This window comes from Rhinatrema bivittatum, chromosome 11 (assembly GCF_901001135.1).
Source record: "Rhinatrema bivittatum chromosome 11, aRhiBiv1.1, whole genome shotgun sequence".
Taxonomy (NCBI): domain Eukaryota; kingdom Metazoa; phylum Chordata; class Amphibia; order Gymnophiona; family Rhinatrematidae; genus Rhinatrema; species Rhinatrema bivittatum.
In genome coordinates this window covers 62306462-62330155 of record NC_042625.1, presented here as the reverse complement: position 1 = coordinate 62330155, position 23694 = coordinate 62306462, and positions in this window count along the sequence as shown.

The window sequence follows — 23694 nt, the reverse complement described above, 5'->3', positions numbered from 1 at the left end:
AAGCCTTTCTAGAGGCACGAGAGCAGACCCCGCAGCCCATAGAGCTGGATCCAGTAAATGAATCTGATGTTTAAACCCAGCCTTACTTCTAAATTGTTTCTTATGTTCTCCTTTTATTCTTTTCCTCCTCAGTTACCTACGAAAGGTAGAGATTGTGAAATTTTGTCATGTTTCAATATTTAATTTTTAAATTTCAAATAAGAATTTCATGTAAAGAACAATTTCTCAATCTCTTGGATTCTATGCAAATTACTTTGTATTTTGTTTTGAAAAGTTGATAAATAAAGAATTAAAAAAAAATAAAATAAAAATAAACTCAGCTATATTAATTGCTTTCACCTCCTGCTCTGGCAATGAATTTCAGAGCTTAATTATGCATTGAGTAAAAACATATTTTTCCTTATTAGTTTTAAATGTATTACCCAGGAACTTCATTGTGTGTCCCCTGGTCTTTGTATTTTTCGAAAGAGTAAATAACTGATTAACATTTATTCATTCCATTCCACTCATTATTTTATAGACATCTAGCATATCTCCATTCAGCCGTTTCTTCTCCAAACTGAAGAATCCTAACCTCTTTAGCCTTTCTAACCAATTCAAACTGTATATATTGTATATAGGTTAGATGCTACAAATTATACTCCCATTCATTTGTATTCATATGTTACAATGTTTTTTACTTCAATAGTTTAATCAATTGTTATCTTGTTAAATGTAAAATAGGGCAGATCTCGCCCTATTCAACCTGTTACCTGGAAACCGATGTGATATCTCGATCGAATGTCGGTATACAAAAGAAATAAATAAATAAAATAAATTCATAAGGGAATTGTTCCATCCCCTTCATCATCTTGGTCGCCCTTCTCTGTACCTTTTCTAAATCTGCTATATCTTTCTTGAGATGTGGTGACCAGAAATGAATACAGTACTCAAGTTGCCGTTGCACCATAGAGCAATACAGAAGCATGATATTCTCTGTTTATTATCCATTCCTTTCCTAATAATCCCTAGCATACTATTTGTTTTCTTGGCTACTGCTGCACACTGAGCACGTGAGCAGAAGATTTCAACGTATTTTCAACGAAGACATCTAGATCCTTTTCCTGGGTGGTAACTCCCAATGTGGAACCTTGCATTGTGTAGCTATAATTTGGGTTACTCGTCCCTAAGTGCATCACTTTGCACTTGTCTACATTAAATTTCATTTGCCATTTGCAGGCCCAGTCTCCCAGTTTTGCAATGTCCTCTTGCAATTTCTCAGAGTCCTCTTGTGTTTGGGAACTTTGAATAATTTTGTGTCATTGGCAAAATTGATCATCTCACCTGTTGTTCCCATTTCCATTTAATATATTAAAAAGCAGTGGTCCCAGAACAGATCCCTGGGGCACTCCGCCATACAAAATTTTCCATTGGGAAAATTTACTGTTTAGCCCTACTTTCTGGTTTCTATCTTTAAACCAGTTCCCAATCCACAATAGGACACTTTCCCCTATTCCATGACTTTCTAATTTTCTAAGAAGTCTCTCATGAGGGACTTTGTCAAATGCTTTTTGGAAATCCAGATACATTATATCAACTGGCTCACCTTTATCCACATATTTATTTATGCCCTCAAAATATGTAGCAAAATTGTGAGGCAAGACTTCCCTTTGCTAAATCCATATTGGCTTTGTCCCATTAAACTATGCTTATCTATATGTTCAGCAATTTTGCTCTTTATGATAGTTTCTACCATTTTGCCTGACACAGACATCAGACTCACTGGTCTGTAATTTGCTGGATCACCCCTTGATCCCTTTTTAAAAATTAGCATTACATTGGCAACCCTTCAGTCTTCAGGAACCATAGTTGATGTTATTGATAGTTTACAAATTTCCAATAGCAGGTCCGCAATTTCATTTCTCAGTTCTTTTAGCACTCTGGGATGTATACCATCTGGTCCAGGTGATTTGCTATTCTTTAGTTTGTCAATTTGCTCTAGTACATCTTCCAAGTTCACTGAGATTTATTTCAGTTCCTCTGAATCATTACCTTTGAATAACATTTCTGGCATGGCTATATCTCTTAGATCTTCCTCAGTGAATACTGAAGCAAAGAATTCATTTAGTCTCTCTGCTACGGCTTTGTCATCCCTAAGTGCTCCTTTTATGTCTTGATCATCTAATGGTCCAACTGACTCCCTTATAGGCTTTTTACCTCAAATGTACCTGAAAAAGTTTTTATTATTAATTTTTGCTTCCACAGCAAGCTTCTTTTCACTTTCTCACTTTGCCTTCCTTATCAATGCTTTGCATCTGACTTGCCAGTGCTTATGTTGTTTCCTGTTTTCATTTGGACCTCTTTCCATTTCTTGAAATATGTTCTTTTAGATATTATAGCCTCTCTTACCTCACCTTTCAACTAGGTCAGTAGTCATTTAGCCTTCTTTTCACTTTTTCTAATGATTAGAATACATCTTATCTGGGCTTCCAAGATGGTATTTTTAAACAACATCCATGCCTGAGCTAAGTTCTTTAGCTTTGCAGTTGTTCCTTTCAGTTTTTTCTTAACCATTTTCCTCATTTTATCATAGTCATCTTTTTGAATGTTAAATACTGTTGTAGTAGATTTATTTTTTGCGCTCTCTCCAGTTATTAAGTCAAATTTGATAATGTTGTGATCACTGTTGCCAAGTGGCTCCAATGTTTTTACCGCTCACACCAAATCCTGTTTTCCACTAAGGACTAGGTCTAAAATAGTTTCATCTCTTGTTGGTTTTTGTACCAGCTGCTCCATGAAGCAGTCATTTATTTCATCTAGGAACTTTACCTCTCTAGAATGTCCTGATGTATCATTCACCCAGTCAATACTGGGGTAACTGAAATCACCCATTATTACTGTGCTGCTGATTTTGTTAGCTTCCCTAATTTCTTTCAGTATTTCATTGTTTGTTAGTTCATTCTGGCCAGGTGGATGGTAATACACCCCATTACTATTTTATTCCCTTTTTCACCTGGAATTTCTATCCATAAAGATTCAACATTGCATTTTGTTTCCTGAACAACTTTTATCCTGTTTGACTCAATGTTCCTTTTAACATATAGTGCCACGTCTCCACCAATTTGATCCATCCTATCATTTTGATATAATTTGTATGATGGATGCTACAGCTATGCTAATGTGTAGGTGGGAAGAAAATGGCCTCATGCACTGTAACCAAACATTCCAGCTTGGCCCGACACTGTTTATTCATTCGGTCAAGAGAGAAGTGTGAAAATTTCAGCATCAGAGCTCAGAAATGCTGTGCCACTTTGCCGGATGAGTAGTAGTGTACAGCTTCACCCCCCCCCCCCCCCCCGCCTCTGCTGCCCCCCCCTCCCAGCACCTGAGGTTCTCCCTCCCAGTACCTGAAATGGGCCTATATGTATTGGTATTGGGGAATGTGCCTGGTTGGAAGAACTTCCGCTGCCGGGGAGGCTGTGGTGTTTGAAGGGGGTAGTTAGATGATGTAAACTTATTTTAGGGATGAAGGGATGGAAGGAAGGGGGAGGGCAAATGGTGCCGTCATGCCAGTTACTTTCATGTTCAACAGATTAATGGGTTGGGGAAGGGGTCTGGGCCAGTGGATTGATAATACCTGGGGGTGGGGGGGTGGTAGGAGGCCTGCCAGGACCCGTTTTTGATGTTCTCTTTCTCTAGACAGAGGCCCTACTTACCCACTTATCTGTAGAAGATATCTTGGTAACTAGACAGTGAGCCTGCCACACAAGGCCGCATCAGTTGAGGCTTATTCTGCCATATGTCCACACTGACAGGTTAGGCCTACAGATAATCTACCTTACATAGCTGCATACATTTTGGGTGCATAGATTAGGTGGCACTTTTATCCTGCTGATTATAGGGAGAGGTTCTGCTGTTAACTGGAGCCACATCACTTGTCCACTACTCAGCCTAATGATTATGCACCTGTGTCTACTTGCAGCCTGCTAGAAGACCGTGTCATCCCAGAAAATGGCCTGTATGAAAAGCTGAGAGAGGCTGCTGTGTGCCAGCTGTGGATGAGTCACAGAGCTGTGGAGGATAGAGATTCCCCACTGCCCAAGAGCAGACAGTGATGAAGCCTGCTGTTGCTTGGAACCATATAACACTACCAATCCAATCACTGTGGGGGTAATCACAGAAATGTCACATCACATAAACCCATACCACTAAACTCATTAAATCTAAATATTACTGATATTTCTCAATTCATTATTTTCCCAACCGTATTCCTTCAAAACTTTGTTTTAGGAAAAAATGCTTTTCACACCTAAGCAATGTTGAAACATTTTTTTAATTACATTTTTAAATAAATTTTAAAGAGTGTAAGTGATGCTTCATAAAATTTATAGGGCACCATCCAGGTGTACCTTAAAACATTTTTTTTAATCATGAGCACCACCATCCACCCTATAGTCCTTTCTATTTTCTTCAACAAAAATTTATTTTCTTCCTTTTTATTGTTTGTTTTTACTTAAAACTCATTGTATAGATGTATGAAAAGCATTCCAGAGGATCTCAGTTCACCACAATGTTCAGATTGTAACTTAACTTTGATGTTTCAATCCCAAGGAATTTCACAAGACTATTGGCGACGAATGCCCCAACAAGGCCCAGTTTCGAATTGCTTCTTCGTCAGGGGGAAGCCACTTAGCCGTTACAACACTCCACTCATACTTTTCTTCGATCTTTTAAAAGACTCGCAAACCGCGCTGCCCATTGTTCTCTCTTGTTCGCCATGTTAAGAGGGCTGCTTCAATTAGTGACCTCGAGATGGGGCTGGAGGGTCAAGACAGATCTCCAGTCACTTTTTAAAAACTTTTTGCAGCTATTTTGCTCAGCTTCAGGGACCTATATGACTGCAGCCCCATGTGTTGGGTGCTGCCATACCTTAGCAGAGATATAAGGAATCACATGAAATTGCTATAACCGCTTTATGTGGTGTCTTATAATATACCTTGTTTAAAACATATTTGCCAATTGGGATACAAAATTGTTTTACCCATTCTGACCTTTACTAATCACACCAAGAGATTAACTAGTGAAGTCTATATGCATAGGAAGAATGTAATTACTGTATCATAACCTTTATCTGAGAAGTTTATCACCAGACGGCCTGATGCTTGTTGTCTTCCACTCACAGCATTGTCTCTTATTGATAACTACTGTACTTCCTGGCAACCAGATATACATTCAGCCATGGTTCCAGAACATCATACAGTAGCAAGGGTTTCATGCACACCAAGTCAGTAAAAATGTAAAGAATTTCTGATAAACACACTTGTAAAGCCACTTATGGCTACTAGAAAGACATGGATCCAGGGGAGAGAGGAGTTGGAAACAGGAAATATTTTAGTGTTAAGCAGCTTAGAGTCTAAATGGGTAGTACATGACCTTTGCTTAGGAAATCTACTTCGATTAACATACATGTAAGGTGAGGCAGTGTGTGCAGGACAGACACAACTTCACCAGGAATGCTTTGTATCTCCACTGTACATAATTTGAGTGATAAGTGCATATGGCCAATGTGTGTGTATACAAATGTAGAATAACGTGTATGTGTGCACATGTGAAATCACTAATAACATAATACAACCATCACCATAAATGAAAAGTTGAAAACCTCACAAGTATAAATCATTTAACCAAATGTGACTATAAAATAATGCAACCTGTGATGGGAAATTACTCATGCAAAGATGCCCTCTGTTATTTATAGGTAGCATTACAATTGTTGCGACCGTCGCTGCCCGACGTCTCCACTCAGCCCACCTTACCTCTTTTGCGACTCCCTCTTTGGTTGATGGAAGTTTGGCTGCCGCAGCGTCATTTTGCCGTTCTCCTCTGGAGTCCCCGGACCGGCTAGACACTGCCTTCTGCCATGTTCTCCTGAAGCCTAAGGGCGCGCGCGCGACGCAGCCCCAACTCAAGTACCAGCTGTGGCGCGAACCTCAGGGGCGTCCCCCCTGAGATGACGTCATCCTCACCGGATACTTAAGGTCTTTCATTTTGCTAGCTATTCGAATTAGCAAGGAGCTTCCTCCAGGTATCGCTGCGGATGGGGTTTGCTGTCTGCATACCTTGCTACTCTGCCTCCTCGGACTTTACCAGGGGTACCCGCTCCTCGGGGGCCTCGCTCTCTCTCTTGCTTTTCAGGTCGCAGTCTGGAACCGGTACTCGCTCCTCGAGGGCCCACGTTCCCAGACCTGCTACCAAATACTACTTCTGCCAGGAAGTCACCGCTGCCTACAACACCAATGAGTTGCCATCTCTCTCTCAGAACTTTCCCTGGAACCAGTTACTCGTCCCTCGAGGGCCTACTTCATTCCAGCCTCTGGACTGCTTCAAGAGACTATTGGGTGAGTGTTACCATCAAGGTTCTGTTCCTGAACTCTGCATACCCTGCCTCCTCACTATATTCTACAGCTCAGCCATCCTGGGATCGCTGTTCCAGTGCCTGAGAGATTACAGCCCAGCTGGGCTCTTCCAGCTCACTACTGCCACCTCTGGTGGTTCACTATACAGTGTCTCCCAACTCTGAGCCTGACCGGTGGCCCCTCTTGGGATCTTCCCCCGTGGGCATGGTCATCTGCCACCGGCCCAAGGATCCACCCACAATTATCACAAATAATAACAACAGTATCCCTTGACATACTATGCTTTGTTTTGTTTTTTAAATCTTGCACTGAAAAATATATTTCTTTGGGTAGGCTTTAAAAGTCCCACTGGCTCAACACGTAAGCACCGTGACTGTGCATACGTACATGAGTGTAGGAGACTGCTAGTTCTGGAAACCACAAAAGATAAAAATTCATTTAGTCCTGAGCAGCACACAACAATCAGGCGTCCCTAGCGCCTTCTTTTTGACAGGAGTGGCGGCTGTCAGCGGGTTTGACAGCCGACACTCAATTTTGCCGGCGTCGGTTCTCAGACCCGCTGACAGCCACGGGTTCGGAAACTGGACACCAGTAAAATTGAGCGTCCGGTTTTCAACCCGTGAGCCGCAGGCTGATTTTAAATTTTTAAATTTTAACTATTTTTTACTTTTGGGACCTCCGACTTAATATCGCCATGTACACCCTCTGTACACCCTCCGTACACCCTCCGCCCATGGAAGCTAGGACAAGGCCCGCCTTGTCCTAGCTTCCATGGGCAAGCAGGACCTGGGAGCAGAGTGCAAGCGCCCACTCAGTTACCACCTGACGTTCTTCAGGATCAATCACTGGTGCCACAGCCACAGTGCAGCCCAGGACCAGCTCCTGCTGCATGAAGAAAGGCCCGTTTCAACACTGGAAAAGGGAGAGAGGGAATTAATTGCTGGGAAGGCCATTCCACTCATGCCCCCTTTACCCCTTTCATGTACCCCTTATTGAAAACCCTAGAATTATATGATGTGTGTATTTTTTATTTTGTGGTATGATAAATCTTGCTATTCATTCATTTGATGGGAAATAATTATTTGCAAAATAAATAAAGCAAAATCAGCATCCAGTTGGTAACATTTTAAATTGGCCCAGTGAAAGTATTACTGTATACTGTTTTGACTTCTAAAGCACTGTATTGTATAGGGAGGATGTTGTTTTCTTTTAAATTCAGCTTTTTACCTGTGTTAAGTTTCATGATTCATTTTTATTTGGGCAGCTTATAGGAATTTTTCAGTGTGAATCTTTCTGAAAGTCAAAACCTTCATGCACTTTCCCCCTTGTTGTCTAAAATGTAGTTCAGTAAAATACTAGAATACACACACACAAAAATAGGAAAGGGAAACATTTAATGGATAGCTTTAAAAGTTCCTTTGATAAGATCATCAGCAAACAAATGCATATGCTTATAGTGTCCTCTAGTGGTCAATATTAATAATTACAGCAAGCCCAATTAAAACCATTTTTGTTTTAATTTGAGTACTTGCTCTTACTTCTTTGGGCTTCCAACTCAATTAGAACCAACCGATTGTTGGGCTAAAAGCATCATGACTCTTTATTTTCATTAGCTGGGGGTTTGTCCCCTATTTCATATCCCCTCTCAACTTATTTAGCCCAGTCTTTGTTGTGAAAGTTTTTGCAAAGGGTCCATGCATCAGGGCTCTCTTCAGAGTCCTATGATCATGGTCCTTATATCCTACGTGTCACAGTTGCCGAACTGTGACTTCCTCCACACACAGGCTGTTAATGCAGCCTCTGTGGCATCCCCAGTCCCGGCTGACATAGGGAATGGAAGACCTGATACAGGAATTGACCCCAGCTCCCCTGCATAATTGTTCCCTGAATAAACAGTGTCCTGGGCAGTCAAGGGGAGAACTATGATGATAAGATATCCATACTGGGTCAGACCAAGGGTCCATCAAGCCCAGTATCCTGTCTCCAACAGTAGCCAATCCAAGTCACAAGTACCTGGCAAGTACCCAAACATTAAATAGATCCCTATCACTGTGATATAATTTGTAGTCTGGTATAGCACTATCCCACTGGTTCTCATTCAAGTGATTGGAGAAGAGCAATGGTGGTCCCGCTTCACAAGAGTGGGAGCAGAGAGGAGGCTTGAAACTACAGGCCGGTTAGTCTCACCTTGGTGGTGGGAAAATTAATGGAGAATTTGCTGAAAGAAAGAATTGTGAACTATCTACGGTCAGGAGGATTGCCGGACCTGAGGCAGTATGGATTCACCAGGGAAAGGTCCTGTCAGACAAATCTTATTGATTTTTTTTGATTGGGGTCTAAAGAATTGGATCAAGGAAGAGTGCTCAATGTGATCTACTTGGATTTCAGCAAAGCTTTTGAAATGGTCCCATATAGGAGCCTTGTGAATAAAATGAGAAGCTTGGGAGTGAGCACCAAGGTGGTGGCATGGATTACAAACTGGTTGATAGATAGAAGACAGCGTGTAATGGTAAATGGAGCCTACTCTGAAGAGAGAAAGAGTGTTAAGCAGAATGCCAAAAGGATCGGTGTTGGGACCGGTTCTGTTCATTATCTTTGTGAGTGACATTGCGGAATGGATAGAAGGTAAAGTTTGTCTATTTGTGATGATATTAAGATCTGCAATAGAGTGGACACGCTGGAAGGAGTAGAGAGAATGAGATGTGATTTAAGGAAGCTTGAACAGTTGTTGAAGGTATGGCAGCTGGGATTCAATGCCAAGAAGTGTAAAGTCATGCATCTGGGGTGTGGCAAACCAAAAGAGATGGGTGTGATGAAGGGCTGTTGTGCATGGAGCAATAGAGGGTCATTGGGGTGATAGTGTCTAGTGATCTGAAGATGCTGAAGCAATATGACAAGGCAATAGCTAAAGCCAGAAGAATGCTGGGCTTCATAGAGAGAGGAATAACTAGTAAGAAAAAGGAGGTGAAGATGATCTCCTTGTACAGATCCTTGGTGAGGCCGCACCTGGAGTACTGTGTTCAGTTCTGGAGACCGTATCTCAAAAGGGACAGAGACAGGATGGAGGCGGTCCAGAGAAGAGCAACCAAAATGGTTGTGGGTCTCCATCCAATGACGTATGAGGAGAAGTTGAAGGACCTAATATGTATACTCTGCAGGAGAGGAGGTGCAGGGGAGATATGATACAGACCTTCAGATACCTAAAGGTTTTAATAATGCACAATTGACAAACCTTTTGAGTTGGAAAGAAATCAATAGAGCTAGGGGTCATGAAATGAAACTCCAGAGAGGACGACTCAGAACCAATGTCAGGAAATATTTCTTCATGGAGAGGTTGGTGAATGCCTGGAATGCCCTTCCAGAAGAGGTGCTGAAGATGAAAACAGTGAAGGAATTCAAAGGGGCAAGGGATAAATACTGTGGATCCCTAAATGATAGAGGATGGAATTAAAGAAAAGAGTGCATGGGGGTAACTGGAGATAACTTGCTGGTGTGACAGTTGCTACCCTTAACAAATAAGCCTTGATACTGTTAATACAACTCCATCATTGCTCTCTGCTTCAGCGGCAGTGGGAAAAGGGGAATTGGATTCAGACAACAACCAATAAGGGCCTTGACTTTTACAGTTTGGGGAACAAATAAACATGGGGGTAACTTGCTGATGTGGCACTTACTACCCTTAATCACTAAGCCTGATACTTTTTATGCAACTCCAACATTGCTCTCTGCTTCTATGGCAACAGTTAAGATAAATTGGTTTTAAACAGCATCTGGGGGCCCTGACTTTTACACTGAGAAACTGATAAGCATGGGGGTAACCTGCACAGTGCAGCAGATACTGGCATAAGCTTGCTGGACAGACCGGGTGGATCATTTGGCCCTTTTCTGCCATTATGTTTCTATGTCTCTATTTCCTAACACCCAGACAAATGGAATTAGGACCAGTGGAATGTACCCAAGCTACTCCCAAATAGGGTGGGAGGCTGCCCGTGGTCCAGTCAAAACCGCACATGCAAAGGCTGCATTCTCCCGGGCCTGCACATCCAGATGATAATACCTGGAAAAGGTGTGTAAGGAGGAGGACCATGTCGCAGCTTGGCAAATGTCGACAGGAGACAACAATCTAACCTCCACCCATGACACTGCTTGAGGCTTAAAGGAATGAGCCCTAACCTGAGTAGGCAATGGCTTTTCAGCATCCACATATGCAGCTATGACTACCTCCTTAATCCAGCGAGAGAAGCTGGCTTGCCCTCTTTACTTTCACCATGATAGACAAACAGGCGATCCATCTTTTGGAAAGGTTTAGAAACCTCCAGATACCTCATAACATGTCTCTTGACATCCAAGGGATGCAATAGGCGACATTCCTCCATATCTCTTTCCTTATCCAGAGATGGCAGGGAAATAGACTGATTCAAGTAAAAATCTGAGACCACTTTTGGAAAAAAGGAAGGAACAGTACGCAGTTGTATTGCCCCTGAAGTCTCCCGAAGGAATGGCTCCTGGCAAGACAAGGCCAGCAACTCAGAAATTTGATGCACAGAACATATCGCCACCAGAAACACCAATTTCAAGGACAGTAACCACAATGAAAGGCTAGGCATTAGATGAAATGTAGGGCCTGCCAAAAAATCCAAAACTAGATTAGGGCTCCACAGGGGTACCGGTAACCTCAAGGGAGAACAAAGATGTTTCACTCCTCTCAAGAAACGGGCCACATCTGGATGAGTCAATAAGGTTCACCATTCACCTGACCCCTGAAACAGGCAAGAGCTGCTACCTGTACCTTCAAGGAAATAAGGGCCAACCCTTCATTCAATCCATCCTGCAAAAATTCTAAAATGAGCGGGATCTTAACTGAACAACATCTTGATCCTCACACCAAGCCTCAAACACTCGACAAGCCCACACATAAGCTAAGGAAGTGGAGAACTTCCTTGCTCAAGCAAGGTGGCAATCACTGCAGTGGAATATTCATGCTTCAGCAAGCGAGCCCTCTCAAGGGCCATACTGTAAGACAAAATTGAGTCAGATCTTCGTGAATCACAGGTCCCTGCTGCAACAGATTCCTATGCACCGGAAACCGGAGGAAGAAATCTACCAGGAGCTGATGCATATCTGCATACCATGGTCTCCTGGGCCAATCTGATGCCACCAAAAGCACCATCCCTCTGTGACCCTTGATCCTCCGAACCATTCTGCCCAACATGGGCCACAGGGGAAAGGCATACAGCAGCTTTTCCTCCAGCTGTTCCTGCACGAGAGCATCAATACCCAAGGACTTCAGATGTCTCTTGCAACTGAAGAATCGAAGAACCTTTGCATTGCAAGAAGTCACCAGCAGGTCTAGAAAGAGAAGGCCCCAGTGATCCACTATCAGCTGAAATGCTTCATCTGACAATACCCATTCTCTTGGGTTCAGACTCTCCCTGCTGAGAAATTCTGCTCTTAGATTGTTTTTTCCTACAATGTGCAAGGAAAAGACATTTGCTGGCTCTTGGTTCCTCCCTGTCGATAAATGTGAGCATTGTCCGATATTATCTGGACCACTCAACCCTAAAACCTGCCGCTGAATAATAAGCATGCCAACCGGTCTGCCCGGGCTTCCAGCCAATTGATGTTCCAGAGAGACTCTTCTGCACTCCAGCACCCTTGTGCTGTCAGTTCCTGGAGGCATTTGTTATGAGTGCTAACCAGTCCAGAGATTTTAGGGAAACTCCATTTCTTAGATGATCTACTTGTACCCACCACTGTAGTCTAAAGCAGACCTCCATCAGCAGATGGAGGTCTCCATCAGCAGACCTCCATCAGCAGATGGAGCCAAATCAAATAGTCCTAAGACTGTGGGCTCCAACGAGACAGCAGGGAGCACTGAAGAGGACACATATGCTCCCTCGCCCACAGCACCACTTCCAGGGTCACCGCCATCAAACCAAGTACCTGAAGATAGGACCACACTGTCAGGCATATAGTGTTCATCGACAGACGTACTTGCACCATCAACTTCTGAGTATGAGCTTTCAGCAGGAAAACCCTGTCCTGTTGTGTCGACCTGAACACCAAGATACTCCAACGACTGAGATGGCTGAAGACTGCTCTTAGCGAGGTACACCACCCAGCCTAGCTCCTGTAACAGAGAAATCACCTTGCGGGTCACCAGGCAGCTCCCTTCCAGAAACATGTTCCAAATCAGCCAGTCATCCAAATATGAGTTTACCAGGATCCCATCTTTTCTCAACTCTGCTGCCACCACCACCATAATCTTGGAGAAAGTTCTGGGAGTGGTGGCCAGACCAAAAAGCAGCGGTAAAATTGATAATGGCATCCCAAAACCGCAAATCACAGAAACGTTGGTGCTCTAATTTGATGGGAATATGTAAATATGCCTCAGACGGGTCCAGGAGGTCAGAAATTCTCCTGACTGCATGGCCATTATCACGAGTCATCCGCAAATGATGGTTGACCCCTTTGATGGCCAGAATGGGATGAAAGGAGCCCTCCTTCTCGGGCACAATGAAATAGATGGAATATCGACCCATATTTTCTTGAGACATGGGCACTGGAACCACACCCACTGTTAATGTACACTCCACTGCCTGCTTTTTCTGTGGGGAGTGGCAGGGAGACACCATGAACACTTCCGGAGGAGCACTAAGAAACTCCAGTGCACATCATTCTCATATCACCTCCAGGACCCACTGATCTGCTGTGATTTTAACCCACCTCTGATAAAAAAAGAGAGAGGCATTCCCTGATCTCCTGTTCCTGGAGGTGGGTCAGCAAACCTCTATCAGGAGACTTGGGAGGTTCCACTACCCAAGCCCATGCCCCATCTGAGACAAAAGGACTGAGACCTACCGAAGAGCTGAGTCCTCTGAAAGGTCACTCCTCCAGAGGATCGAAAATGCTTGAATCCCCTAGCACAACTTCTTATGTTAAAGGAGCGCGGCATCTGTATCTTATCCTCCAATAACTGAGGAACTGGGAATTCGCCCCACTTACTGGCCAGTTTCTCCAACTCACTTCGAAACAAGAGCGAGCCTTCAAAGGGCAATTTTGTAAGGTTAGCCTTACAGATCACATCAGCCAACCAATTTCTCAGCCATAACTGACACCTGGTCGCTATTACCGAAGCCACCCCTCTGGCTGAAGTGCAGACCAAATCGTAGCCTGCATCCACCAAAAAGGCAGCTACTGGTTCCATAACTGGCCTGGAATTCACCCCAGCGTTATCAACCTCCTAAGAGAGAAGTAAATAAGAGTGGGCCACCAGGGAACAACAAGCAGCTATCTGCAAAGTCATTGCTACTAGGGATGTGAATCGTTTTTTGACGATTTAAAATATCGTCCGATATATTTTAAATCGTCAAAAATCGTTAGAGGCGATATTTAATAGGAATTCCCCCGATTTATCGGCAAAAATCGTAAATCGGGGGAAGGGGGAGGGTGGGAAAACCGGCACACTAAAACATCCCTAAAACCCACCCCGACCCTTTAAAATAAATCCCCCACCCTCCCGAACCCCCCCAAAATGTCTTAAATTACCTGGGGTCCAGTGGGGGGGTGTCCCGTTGTGATCTTCCACTCTCGGGCGTCGGGCGCGTTGATAGAAAATGGCGCCGGCGCTACCTTCCCCGGCGCTACAAAGGTAGCGCACACCTTCCCCGGCCGCTACACTTCCCCGGCGCTGGCACACACTTCCCCGGCGCTGGCAGAAATTAACGCCTACCTTTGGGTAGGTGCTAATTTCTTAAAGTAAAATGTGCGGCTTGGCCGCACATTTTACTTACTGTATCGCGCGGGAATAACTAATAGGGCCATCAACATGCATTTGCATGTTGCGGGCGCTATCAGGTTCGGGAGGATTGGACGCACGTTTTTGATGCAAAGCTAGCACGTTGAAAACGTGCGTCCAATCGTGGGTTAACAGTGCGCTTTGCCAGAGCACACTGTACTGTATCAGCCTGTATGAAAGCACCAAAACATAGTCCTAGATGGTTCTAGTCCCAGAGGAATTTCCCCATCCTCCAGGCAGTTAGTATCAGCCTCGTCATCCGTGCCATCCAGATCCTTATTGGGAAGGCCTACTGTTGATCTAGGCGTATTTCGGCGCTTAATAGCAATACCGGGCTGTGACTCTGCCCTAGCAGGATTGGACTGGGCTGAGGACTGTGCCTGAAGAAAGGATTGCAATCCTTGAAAAAAATTCTACCCAAGAAAAGGCAGATGTATCCATGCCAAAACCAGGAGTCACTTGTACAGTGCCCACTGAGCTACCTTCCCTTGCTGACGAACCAGTTAAGGAAGTTCCAAGATCAGGTTCCCCTCCTGACATATCTTTACCCAGACCCTCATCAGGCTGGGAAGAATCAGGCTTAGTAAAATCAGAGAAAGATAATTCTCCCTGAGCCTTCAAACAGCGCTGGCACGTTAGAAGGCATACCAGGCTGAGATGCCCGAATATGACAGGCGGTGCATAGGGAAAGGCGCTTAGGTTTCTTAACTATAGGCACTATTTTTTTTAATTTATGGATCCAAAATTTAGCCATCCAAAATTTAGCCATCCCAAGACTAGACATCCCAAATTAAACACACAAGTAAAGTTCCCAATTTATGCACACATGTAAGCGTGTGTCTAACCCAGACGCCGCTATAACATGGCACCCAAGCCGATGCCCTCCTAAGCATCCAAAGACTGGGTGCACAATCTGGATGCACAGTCAGACTCACTGACTATACTGACGGTCCTGAAGAGGGCAGCCTAACGCGCAGGTAAAAACTGTGTGAAAACACTGTGACGGCCTACCACGTGGCACACAAGGAAAAAGCCTCAGAGCGGGGCCTAGCAAAAAGAGGCTGCTCAACCCGCCAGGCTGCCCGCATCCCTTAATCTCCCACGGGTTGGGATGAACGTCGGAACGGCACACCGAGCATGGAGACCGTGGAAGGAGGAAGCAAAACCCTCCTTATCTGTCTCTGTATTTATTTATTTATTTGTTTTTGTGACCTTACCTGAGCTCAGCCCTTCCTCGCTAAGTACAGAGACGGTCTCCAGCTGCAAGGGGAGCAGGCATATGCCGTCACTGCCGAGCTCGGCTTCCTGCACTCATTGCCTTTCAGCTGTTCAGACAGCTAAGTCCACGCCAGATGAAAAATCAGCTACCGGACCAAGGCACTCATCTGAGGGACAATGGAAATCACCTCAGGAATTCTCAACTGGAGGAGGGATCATTTGGTATCACCGCAGAAAAGCGGGACAAATTAATTTTCCTTTCACTTCTCCTTCTAAAATGTGAAGCAATACCCAGTAGGGAGATGCACGTCCACCATCTGGTGGAAATGAAGAATACTGACAGGCTGATGACACTGCAGGAGTATATGTACTATGACGTCAGTTTTCTCCGTCTCTATCTGCTGGTAGAGGTGCATAATCCACTGGTCCTGAATTTATCTGGCTGAGTGCTAGGAAATGCTATTTTTTTTGTAGTTATCATGTTCTCTGCCTATCTGGAAAAAGGATTTATAAAAAATACATTGATATTTGTTTTATTACATAAACGATTGGATCTGATGTTTCTGTTGTGTGTTCTTTGCTTTTTTACATGATATTCTTCTTGTGTATTTATAAAATGTGATAAATATAAAAGGCATTTTTAATGTTAGTGCTTGAAATATTTGAGAGAAAATATTTTAACGTGTCACTCATAATGCACGACAGCTGTTGCAGACTACTGAGAAATCCATTGTCGGGTGCAGTGTAAGGCATTATTTATTGGTAGTACAAGAAGGGTTCACTGGCAACCCATGTTAACTTTAGACCTGCTATTGAGTAGGTCTAAAGTTACTCAGACATAATTTTATCTGGCTAACTTAGGGCCCGATTTTAAAAAGCACTTACTCGAGTAAATGCACCTTACCTGGGTAAGTGGGCTTTTGAAAATTGCTACAATATATGCCATTGAATTGTCGATAGGATTTACTCACATAAGTGCACTTTACTGAAGTAAATGGCTTTTGAAAATTGTACAATAGTAGTTACTTTACGCGTGTAACTCCTTTTGAAAATGACCCCCTTAGCTGGCCAGCTAGCCTTTCAATAACAACCCCTTAGCAGCCAGAATCAGGTTCTATATTATTGCATTCTAGAGGATCTTCACTGCCATGACTGAGCTAGGCGAGTTGGGAAAGGACATAAAATAGGGGAGAAAAAATGACCACCAGATAGCTGCAATTGAAGGCTCATGGTGTTCTTGCTGGTTCCAAAAAAGAAGGAGAAGGAAACTGATAGACCAAAAATAAAATACATTGAGTAATAGAAGGCTTATGGATAAGGTCTGGGATTTTGGTGCTAGAGGTTGGGGTAGTTTCTTTTTGGTCTTCTTTTCTTTCATGTTTATTTTGGTTCAGTAAACAAACTGAAATATGAATTTGAATAATACCTGAAACAAAAATCCTTTCTCTGCACACCTCTTAGGGATGCTGCAGAGGCAGGGCTCGTAGACTCGGTCATTTCTCAGTAGCGCCTCTCAAAGTCCGTGCTAACCAGGTTCCTGAGAGGATCACTGTCTATGGCTCCCGGCCCCCAACTCATGCTGCAATGGCTGGGCTGATTCAGGCATGAGATATCAAACAGGAAAAATCCCTGGGTACTTGCAAATCAAGTCCAACAGAGACTAGTTGTTATTGAGCTAGAAACCCAAAAAGACACAAAAGACAAAAGGGGTCAATTTTATGCAAATATATAGTGGGAGTTTATTGACAGGGCTACCAGATAGCTGTGTCCTGGCTTTCCTCCAGGTGCATGCTGGGATTTGTAGTTCCTATTTGCTAAGAACAGGAATAATACATCCATACATGCAATCAGTGGAACATCAAGTCTGGCTCAGCCACTGCCAAAAGACATAGGGGTAGATTTCCAAAATGGACACGCATTTTATAACGTGCGCGCTGGCTCGGCCATGCGTGTAAAGGCCAGATTTTATGGGTGTGGCCTTTTGAAAATCCGCCCTATAGTGCAATAGTTATGTTATTTATTTAAAATTATTTTTTAACCACCACTCTAATGAACGTGGCGATTTACAAAATTAAAACATACATAATCATATTAAGAAAATATTACAAAGGCAATAGTACTATAATCCTATGGATTTATGAATCAACATCAGAAACAACTAATCTGATTGGCTGATTCGGCATTTTCTGCTGTATGACTTCCTGCTGCTTAGCCTTTAACTGAACACTGCCTAGAAATCAAGGGTTAATCAGATCCCGGGCCTCACTTTTCTTCAATTTTTAAATCTGACCTGATTGTGTAATTGTCCTCTTCCCAACCCTTCCCAGAATAAGTAATTTTTTTCTTAAAAAAAAAAAGAGGCAAAGAGCAGACATTCTGCTTTAGTGCAGAACTAGCTGTAGGGAAAAATACTTGGACTCATTTGAAAACTGAGAGTCAAGATGTAACAAGTACTGCCGCCAACTAATCATAAGGAAAAACCTAAGGAAGCAAGCATAATGTGCAGAAGAGGAATATTAATGACACATGGCTCAGTTTCACTTCAAATGTTCCTTTTATTGCCTGTGTATATTTAATCAGGAGTGTTTACCTGAAGAAGATATTAAAATTGTTATATATGCTGGAACCTCTCCTCGTCTGTTTGGTTTGGAGACAGACTGTGAAGAGGCCAATATGAACAGTCCTCAATATAGTATGCTTGAACAAGTAATGACAGGGGACACATGACATTTGTCTTTGGCTTGGGAAGGTCTGTTTTGTTTAAACCACAAGGTATAGAATATGGCTAACAAGAACCTTGTACACATTCTATGACTCACAGAAATATCGTCCTTTGCTCATTCTATTCAGACCTGAGGGAAGGATTGGCAGATCTCAAAAACTAGTCAAGAAATGTGCTAAATCACTCCAATAATTGTGTCATTTTTCTTGTTTGTTAATATTTATTGCTGTCATTCAAGCATTGGCAACCACATTATGTAGAATTAGAGTAGAAAGACCCTTATTTTGAGGTCTCCAGTTTTAGGTCAGTTATACAGAGAATGATACTATGGAATATATATTTTGCAAAGCTTAGCAATTCAGTTGTTTACTATAAGTTGCTAAAGACTTATGATATGATGGTGAAATTGTGTTGAAATCAAAGAAATAAGTTTATTTTGTATCTGCACCTGGACCCTTAGTCACAGTGAATATTGCACTGCTTGCTGTGTGCTATAAAGAAAAACATCACAAGGTATTGCATTAGTATTGCTACAGACACCCAGTAAGAGATGGCTCTCAAAATGGAGGGCCAAAGACATGTCGCCTTAAATCATGAAATGGCTGACAAGATCTAAGATGGAGGAAAAAGGGTGTTGCTTTAGTATTAGGGCATAAGTATATGGGGTAATAATTGATTGAGTTGGGAATGGTAGGCCAGACCCAGGAAGGCGTGGAGAGAATGAGACAGGATTTAAGGAAGCTGGAAGAGTGGTCGAAGATATGGCAGCTGAGATTCAATACCAAAACATGCAGAGTCATGCATACAGGGTGTAGAAATCCGAAAGAACTGTATTTGATGGGGGGGTGAAGGGTTGATGTGCACAGAGCAGGAGGGAGACCTTGGGGTGATAGTGTCTAACGATCTGAAGTCGGCGAAACAATGTGACAAGGCGATAGTTAAAGCCAGAAGAATGATGGGCTGCATAGAGAGAGGAATATCTAGTAAGCGAAAGGAAATGATGATCCCCTTGTACAGGGCCTTGGTGAGGCCTCACCTGGAGTACTGTGTTCAGTTCTGGAGATCGTATCTCCAAAAGGACAGAGACAGGATGGAGGCGGTCCAGAGAAGGGCGACCAAAAAGGTGGATGGTCTACATAAAATGACTTATGAGGAGAGCTTGAAGAACCTAAATATGTACACCCTGGAGGAGAAGAGGAGCAGGGGTGATATGATACAGACTTTCAGATACATGAAAGGTTTTAATGTTCCATGGTCCACAATAAACCTTTTACGTTGGAAAAGAATCAGTAGAACTAGGGGCCACAATTTGAAGCTCCAGGGAGGAAGACTCAGAACCAATGTAAGGAAGTATGTCTTCATGGAAAGGGTGGTGGATGCCTGGAATGCCCTTCTGGAGGAAGTGGTGAAGACTAAAACTGTGAAGGATTTCAAAGGGTCATGGGATAAACACTATGGATCCATAAAGGCTAGTGGATGGGAATGAAGAGAAGAGCCATGGGGGTGGATTACTGTGCCTGGTGATACTACCCTTACTCAATAAGCCTTTGCACAGTTAATGCAACTCCAACATTGCTCTCTGCTTCAACAGTAGGGGGAAATGTGAAAAAGAGGATTTGCATTCAGACAACAATCAACAAGGACAGAACTTCACAATCTGGGTAAACAAGCGTGGGAGTAGCTTGCTTATCACGGCAGTTACTACCTTAAACCAATTAAGCCTGATACATCACTTTGAATGCATATACAGCATTGCTCTCTGCTTCAACAGCAGGGGGAAATGTGGAAAAGAGGATTTGCATTCAGACAACCAACAAGGACAGAACTTCACAATCTGGGTAAACAAATTAGCGTGGGGCTTATTACGGTGGTTATTACCTTAAACCAATTAACCCTGATACATCACTTTGAATGCATATACAGCGTTGCTCTCTTCTTCAACGGCAGGGGGAAATGTGAAAAACAGGATTTACATTCAGACAACATCCAACAAGGCATTGATCTGTGCAGTCTGGGTAAACAAGCATCGGGGTAACTTGCTTGATGTGGCGGTTGCTATCCTTAACCATTAAGCCTTATGCTCACCTTTGATGCAACGCCAACATTGCTCTCTGCATCAATGACGGGATGGCAGGAAATTTGAGTCAAACAGTTACTAACAAGGGCCCTGAACTTGGTGGTTGATGATACAGATAAGTATGGGAAAATAAGTGTGGAAGCTTGCTGGGCAGACTGGATGGGCCGATTGGTCTTTTTTTGCCATCATATCTATGTTACTATGTATGTTTCTATGTTTGGTTAAGGGCATAGCAAGTGAACATTAGAATATTATGCAAGGAAATACATAAGGACATTGGAACATGTTAAAAAGTTTTGATATGTATTCAATGAAATATATGATTTATATAACTGATTGCAAGAGCTTGGAGATTCAAAACAGCTTTATGGATTGCCGCTGGTTCTCTTTTGATATATTTCACAATAAAATAAGAAAAAGGGAAGTTGTGGTCTGATGTGACATTTTTCTTTTAAATTTCTTTAATTTGGATATAGCCCTTAACCATTAGCTGTTTTCCTAGAGGAACTGGTACCAGGGCCTTTTATTTTAAAAAGGGCCCATTTTGGTAACAGGAAATGACAATTACTTTATCTAAGAACCTGTCTGCAATGAATCCCATCAACCCAAGGACAGAAGGGGGTCATTGAATCTGGCTTTGGGTAACCATGAGAGCTGTAAGAAATTGATTCAGGCTCAGCATAGAATGAGAAAAAAAAAAATCCAGCTTCCAGTAATCCATCCCCAGCATATCAAAGAAGATAGAGTAGCTCCTGTTTAATTATATAATAGCTGGTCACAGCAATATAATCTTTGGAAGGGACTACTATATGCTCAGTCTCCCAGTCATTTATTTATTTATTTATTTATTTATTTAATAACTTTTTTATACCGGCATTAGTATGGACATCATGCCGGTTTACATTTGAACAAAACGTGCTAGGTCCTCTTGCAATTTCTAAAATCCTTTTGTGATTTAACAATTTTGAATAATTTTGTGTCATCTGCACGCATTCTTTTCATTTCCAGGTCATTTGTAAATATGTTAAAAAGCAGTGGTCCCAGTAGAGATCCCTGAGGTATTCCACTATTCACCTTTCTGCATTAAGAAAATTGATCATTTAGCCCTATTCTATTTTCTATCCTTTAACCACTTCCCAATCTGCAATAGGAAACTGCCTCCTATCCCATGATTTTTTAATTTCTTCAGATGTCTGTCATGAGGGACTTTGTCAAATACTTTCTGAAAATCATATGCACTATATCCACTGTCTCACCACATTTATTTACGCCTTCAAAAAAATATAGCAGATTGATGAGGCACCCTTGGATAAATCCATGTTGGCTATGACCATCTGTATATTCAGTAATAGTGTTCTTTATTATAGTTTCTACCCATTTGCCTGGCACTGACATCAATCTGTAGTTTCCTGGATCACCCTTGGAACCCTTTTTAAAAACTGGAGTTAAGTTGTCCACCCTCCAATCTTCAAGTACCATAGATTATTTTAATGATAGTTTACTAATTAATAATAGTAGGTCTGCAATTTCATTTTCAGTACTTTCAACATTCTGGGATATATACCAACTGATCCAGGTAATTTGCTACTCTTTAGTTTGTCAATTTGCTTTATTACATCTTCCAAGTTCACTGAGGTTTATTTCAGTTCCTCTGAATATTCACCTTTAAATATCATTTCTGGCATGGGTATCTACCTTAGGTCTTCCTCTTTAAAGTCCAAAGCAAAGGATTCATTTAGTCTTTCCCATTTAATCATTGGTCCAGTTAAAAAAAAAAATCTTCCTTTAAAGTGCTTCAGTGGCTCACTAACTCTAAATTAAACTATTTAAATGGCCAAACAAACTCTCAAAATTTCTTCACGTGAGATAGATGAGCAATACTTATCTTCACACAAAATAGTTCCTGACATGAATTCATGTTTCAAAGTGCTGCCTCAGGGCAGGGAAATGACTGGAGTCCTCCTGAGTCTCTAAACACCATATTGTTCCTTAAATAAATTTGTGGCACTAAGTCTGAGAAGCAGAGGCAAACAAACCAATTACACGCATTTAAAAAAAAGCTGATAACTTTCAACAGCCAATAAAAGTGGATTTAGAGGGAATTCCCTGGCGTCTTGGAAACTGTTAAGCTTTGGGAAATGGATGCCTATCCTTAGGAATTGTTTGAAGGGGGGCGCAGGGCATGAGTCCTAAGATGGGTCGTGTGAAGTTCACAATTATCAAAATTATCATTAACTATTTTATAGAATTTTTTAATGTGACAAAAACTTATCATTTTAGAGTATATGAGTAGAAATATAAGAACATTGTAAAGTGTTAGCCATTTCAAAAGTCACTTGTTTGCTTTTTTTTTTTTGGCAACTTACGTTTAAATTGCAAACCAAATGTTCCTAATAGCCTTTATCAGTGGATGAATTAGCTTTAGCGAGCATGCATTATTCTCACTTATTGAAATAGAGGATTTTTTAAATTATGTTAAACTAATTAGGTTATAGATCTCATCAACAGCAAACTCCCTCCACTACCAGGCGCATTGTGATGCACCAGAAAATCCTACCAAAACACATTCAGAACATTTGTAGCAAAGCTGCAATACCATAACAACACTATTAACCAGAACTCACACAACACCAACCTTTCCTATGAAAAGGCAGAACCGCAAATATAACAAGGGGCCCTAAAACACCTCCTGCTGAGAAAACAGAACAAGCTGGCCTGGTACAGATGCCCACACAGTGCAGATAGGCCCCTGTTCTGGGTTCGGGCTGTGTCCTCTGGCATTCTGCCAGGTGGCTTCAACCCAGAGTCTACTCTCACTGGGGTCTACACTGGGAGTTACCTGAGGGGCTTATCAACAGCACACATACAGTGCTGCCTTGGGGGCTTACCCGCTGCAAACACATGCATACAATTACTGGGATTATACCTGGGAACTTATTCCCTACGCAAATATTCACACGCACGCTCTGACTTAGTACATCACGGTTCTAGGTCTTTATGAAAGTAGGTTTATTTGAGCAATAAAAGGACAGAACAGAGAATAAATAAAATCAGATAATACAGAAGAGTTAATTGCAAATAATAACAATTACTAAAGAAAATACCTAAATATATATATATATATATATATATATATATATATATATATATATCTATAGCCATTTACATGTATATAAATCTTACATTTCCAAGGGATCAGTCTGTGCTGCCACATCCAGGAAATGATCTGTTCCCCCCTCTTGCTAGTCTCATATTTTTTTGCACTAAAAACTGGCAAAAGCTTGGGAGAGATTCTCCTTCCCTTTGGGTATTCTTATCATTTCCAAGTATAGCTTTGGTGTTCGGTTTAGTTTCCCATTTTGGAACTGCTGGCAATAACGAAAGTTCTCAGATTCTTACCTGTTCGTAAGCAATTTTTTTTTTTTTAGCATTTCACAGTGCAAAACAGTAAATATGAGTTCCCAGTTGGTTGTCTGTGTCCAGA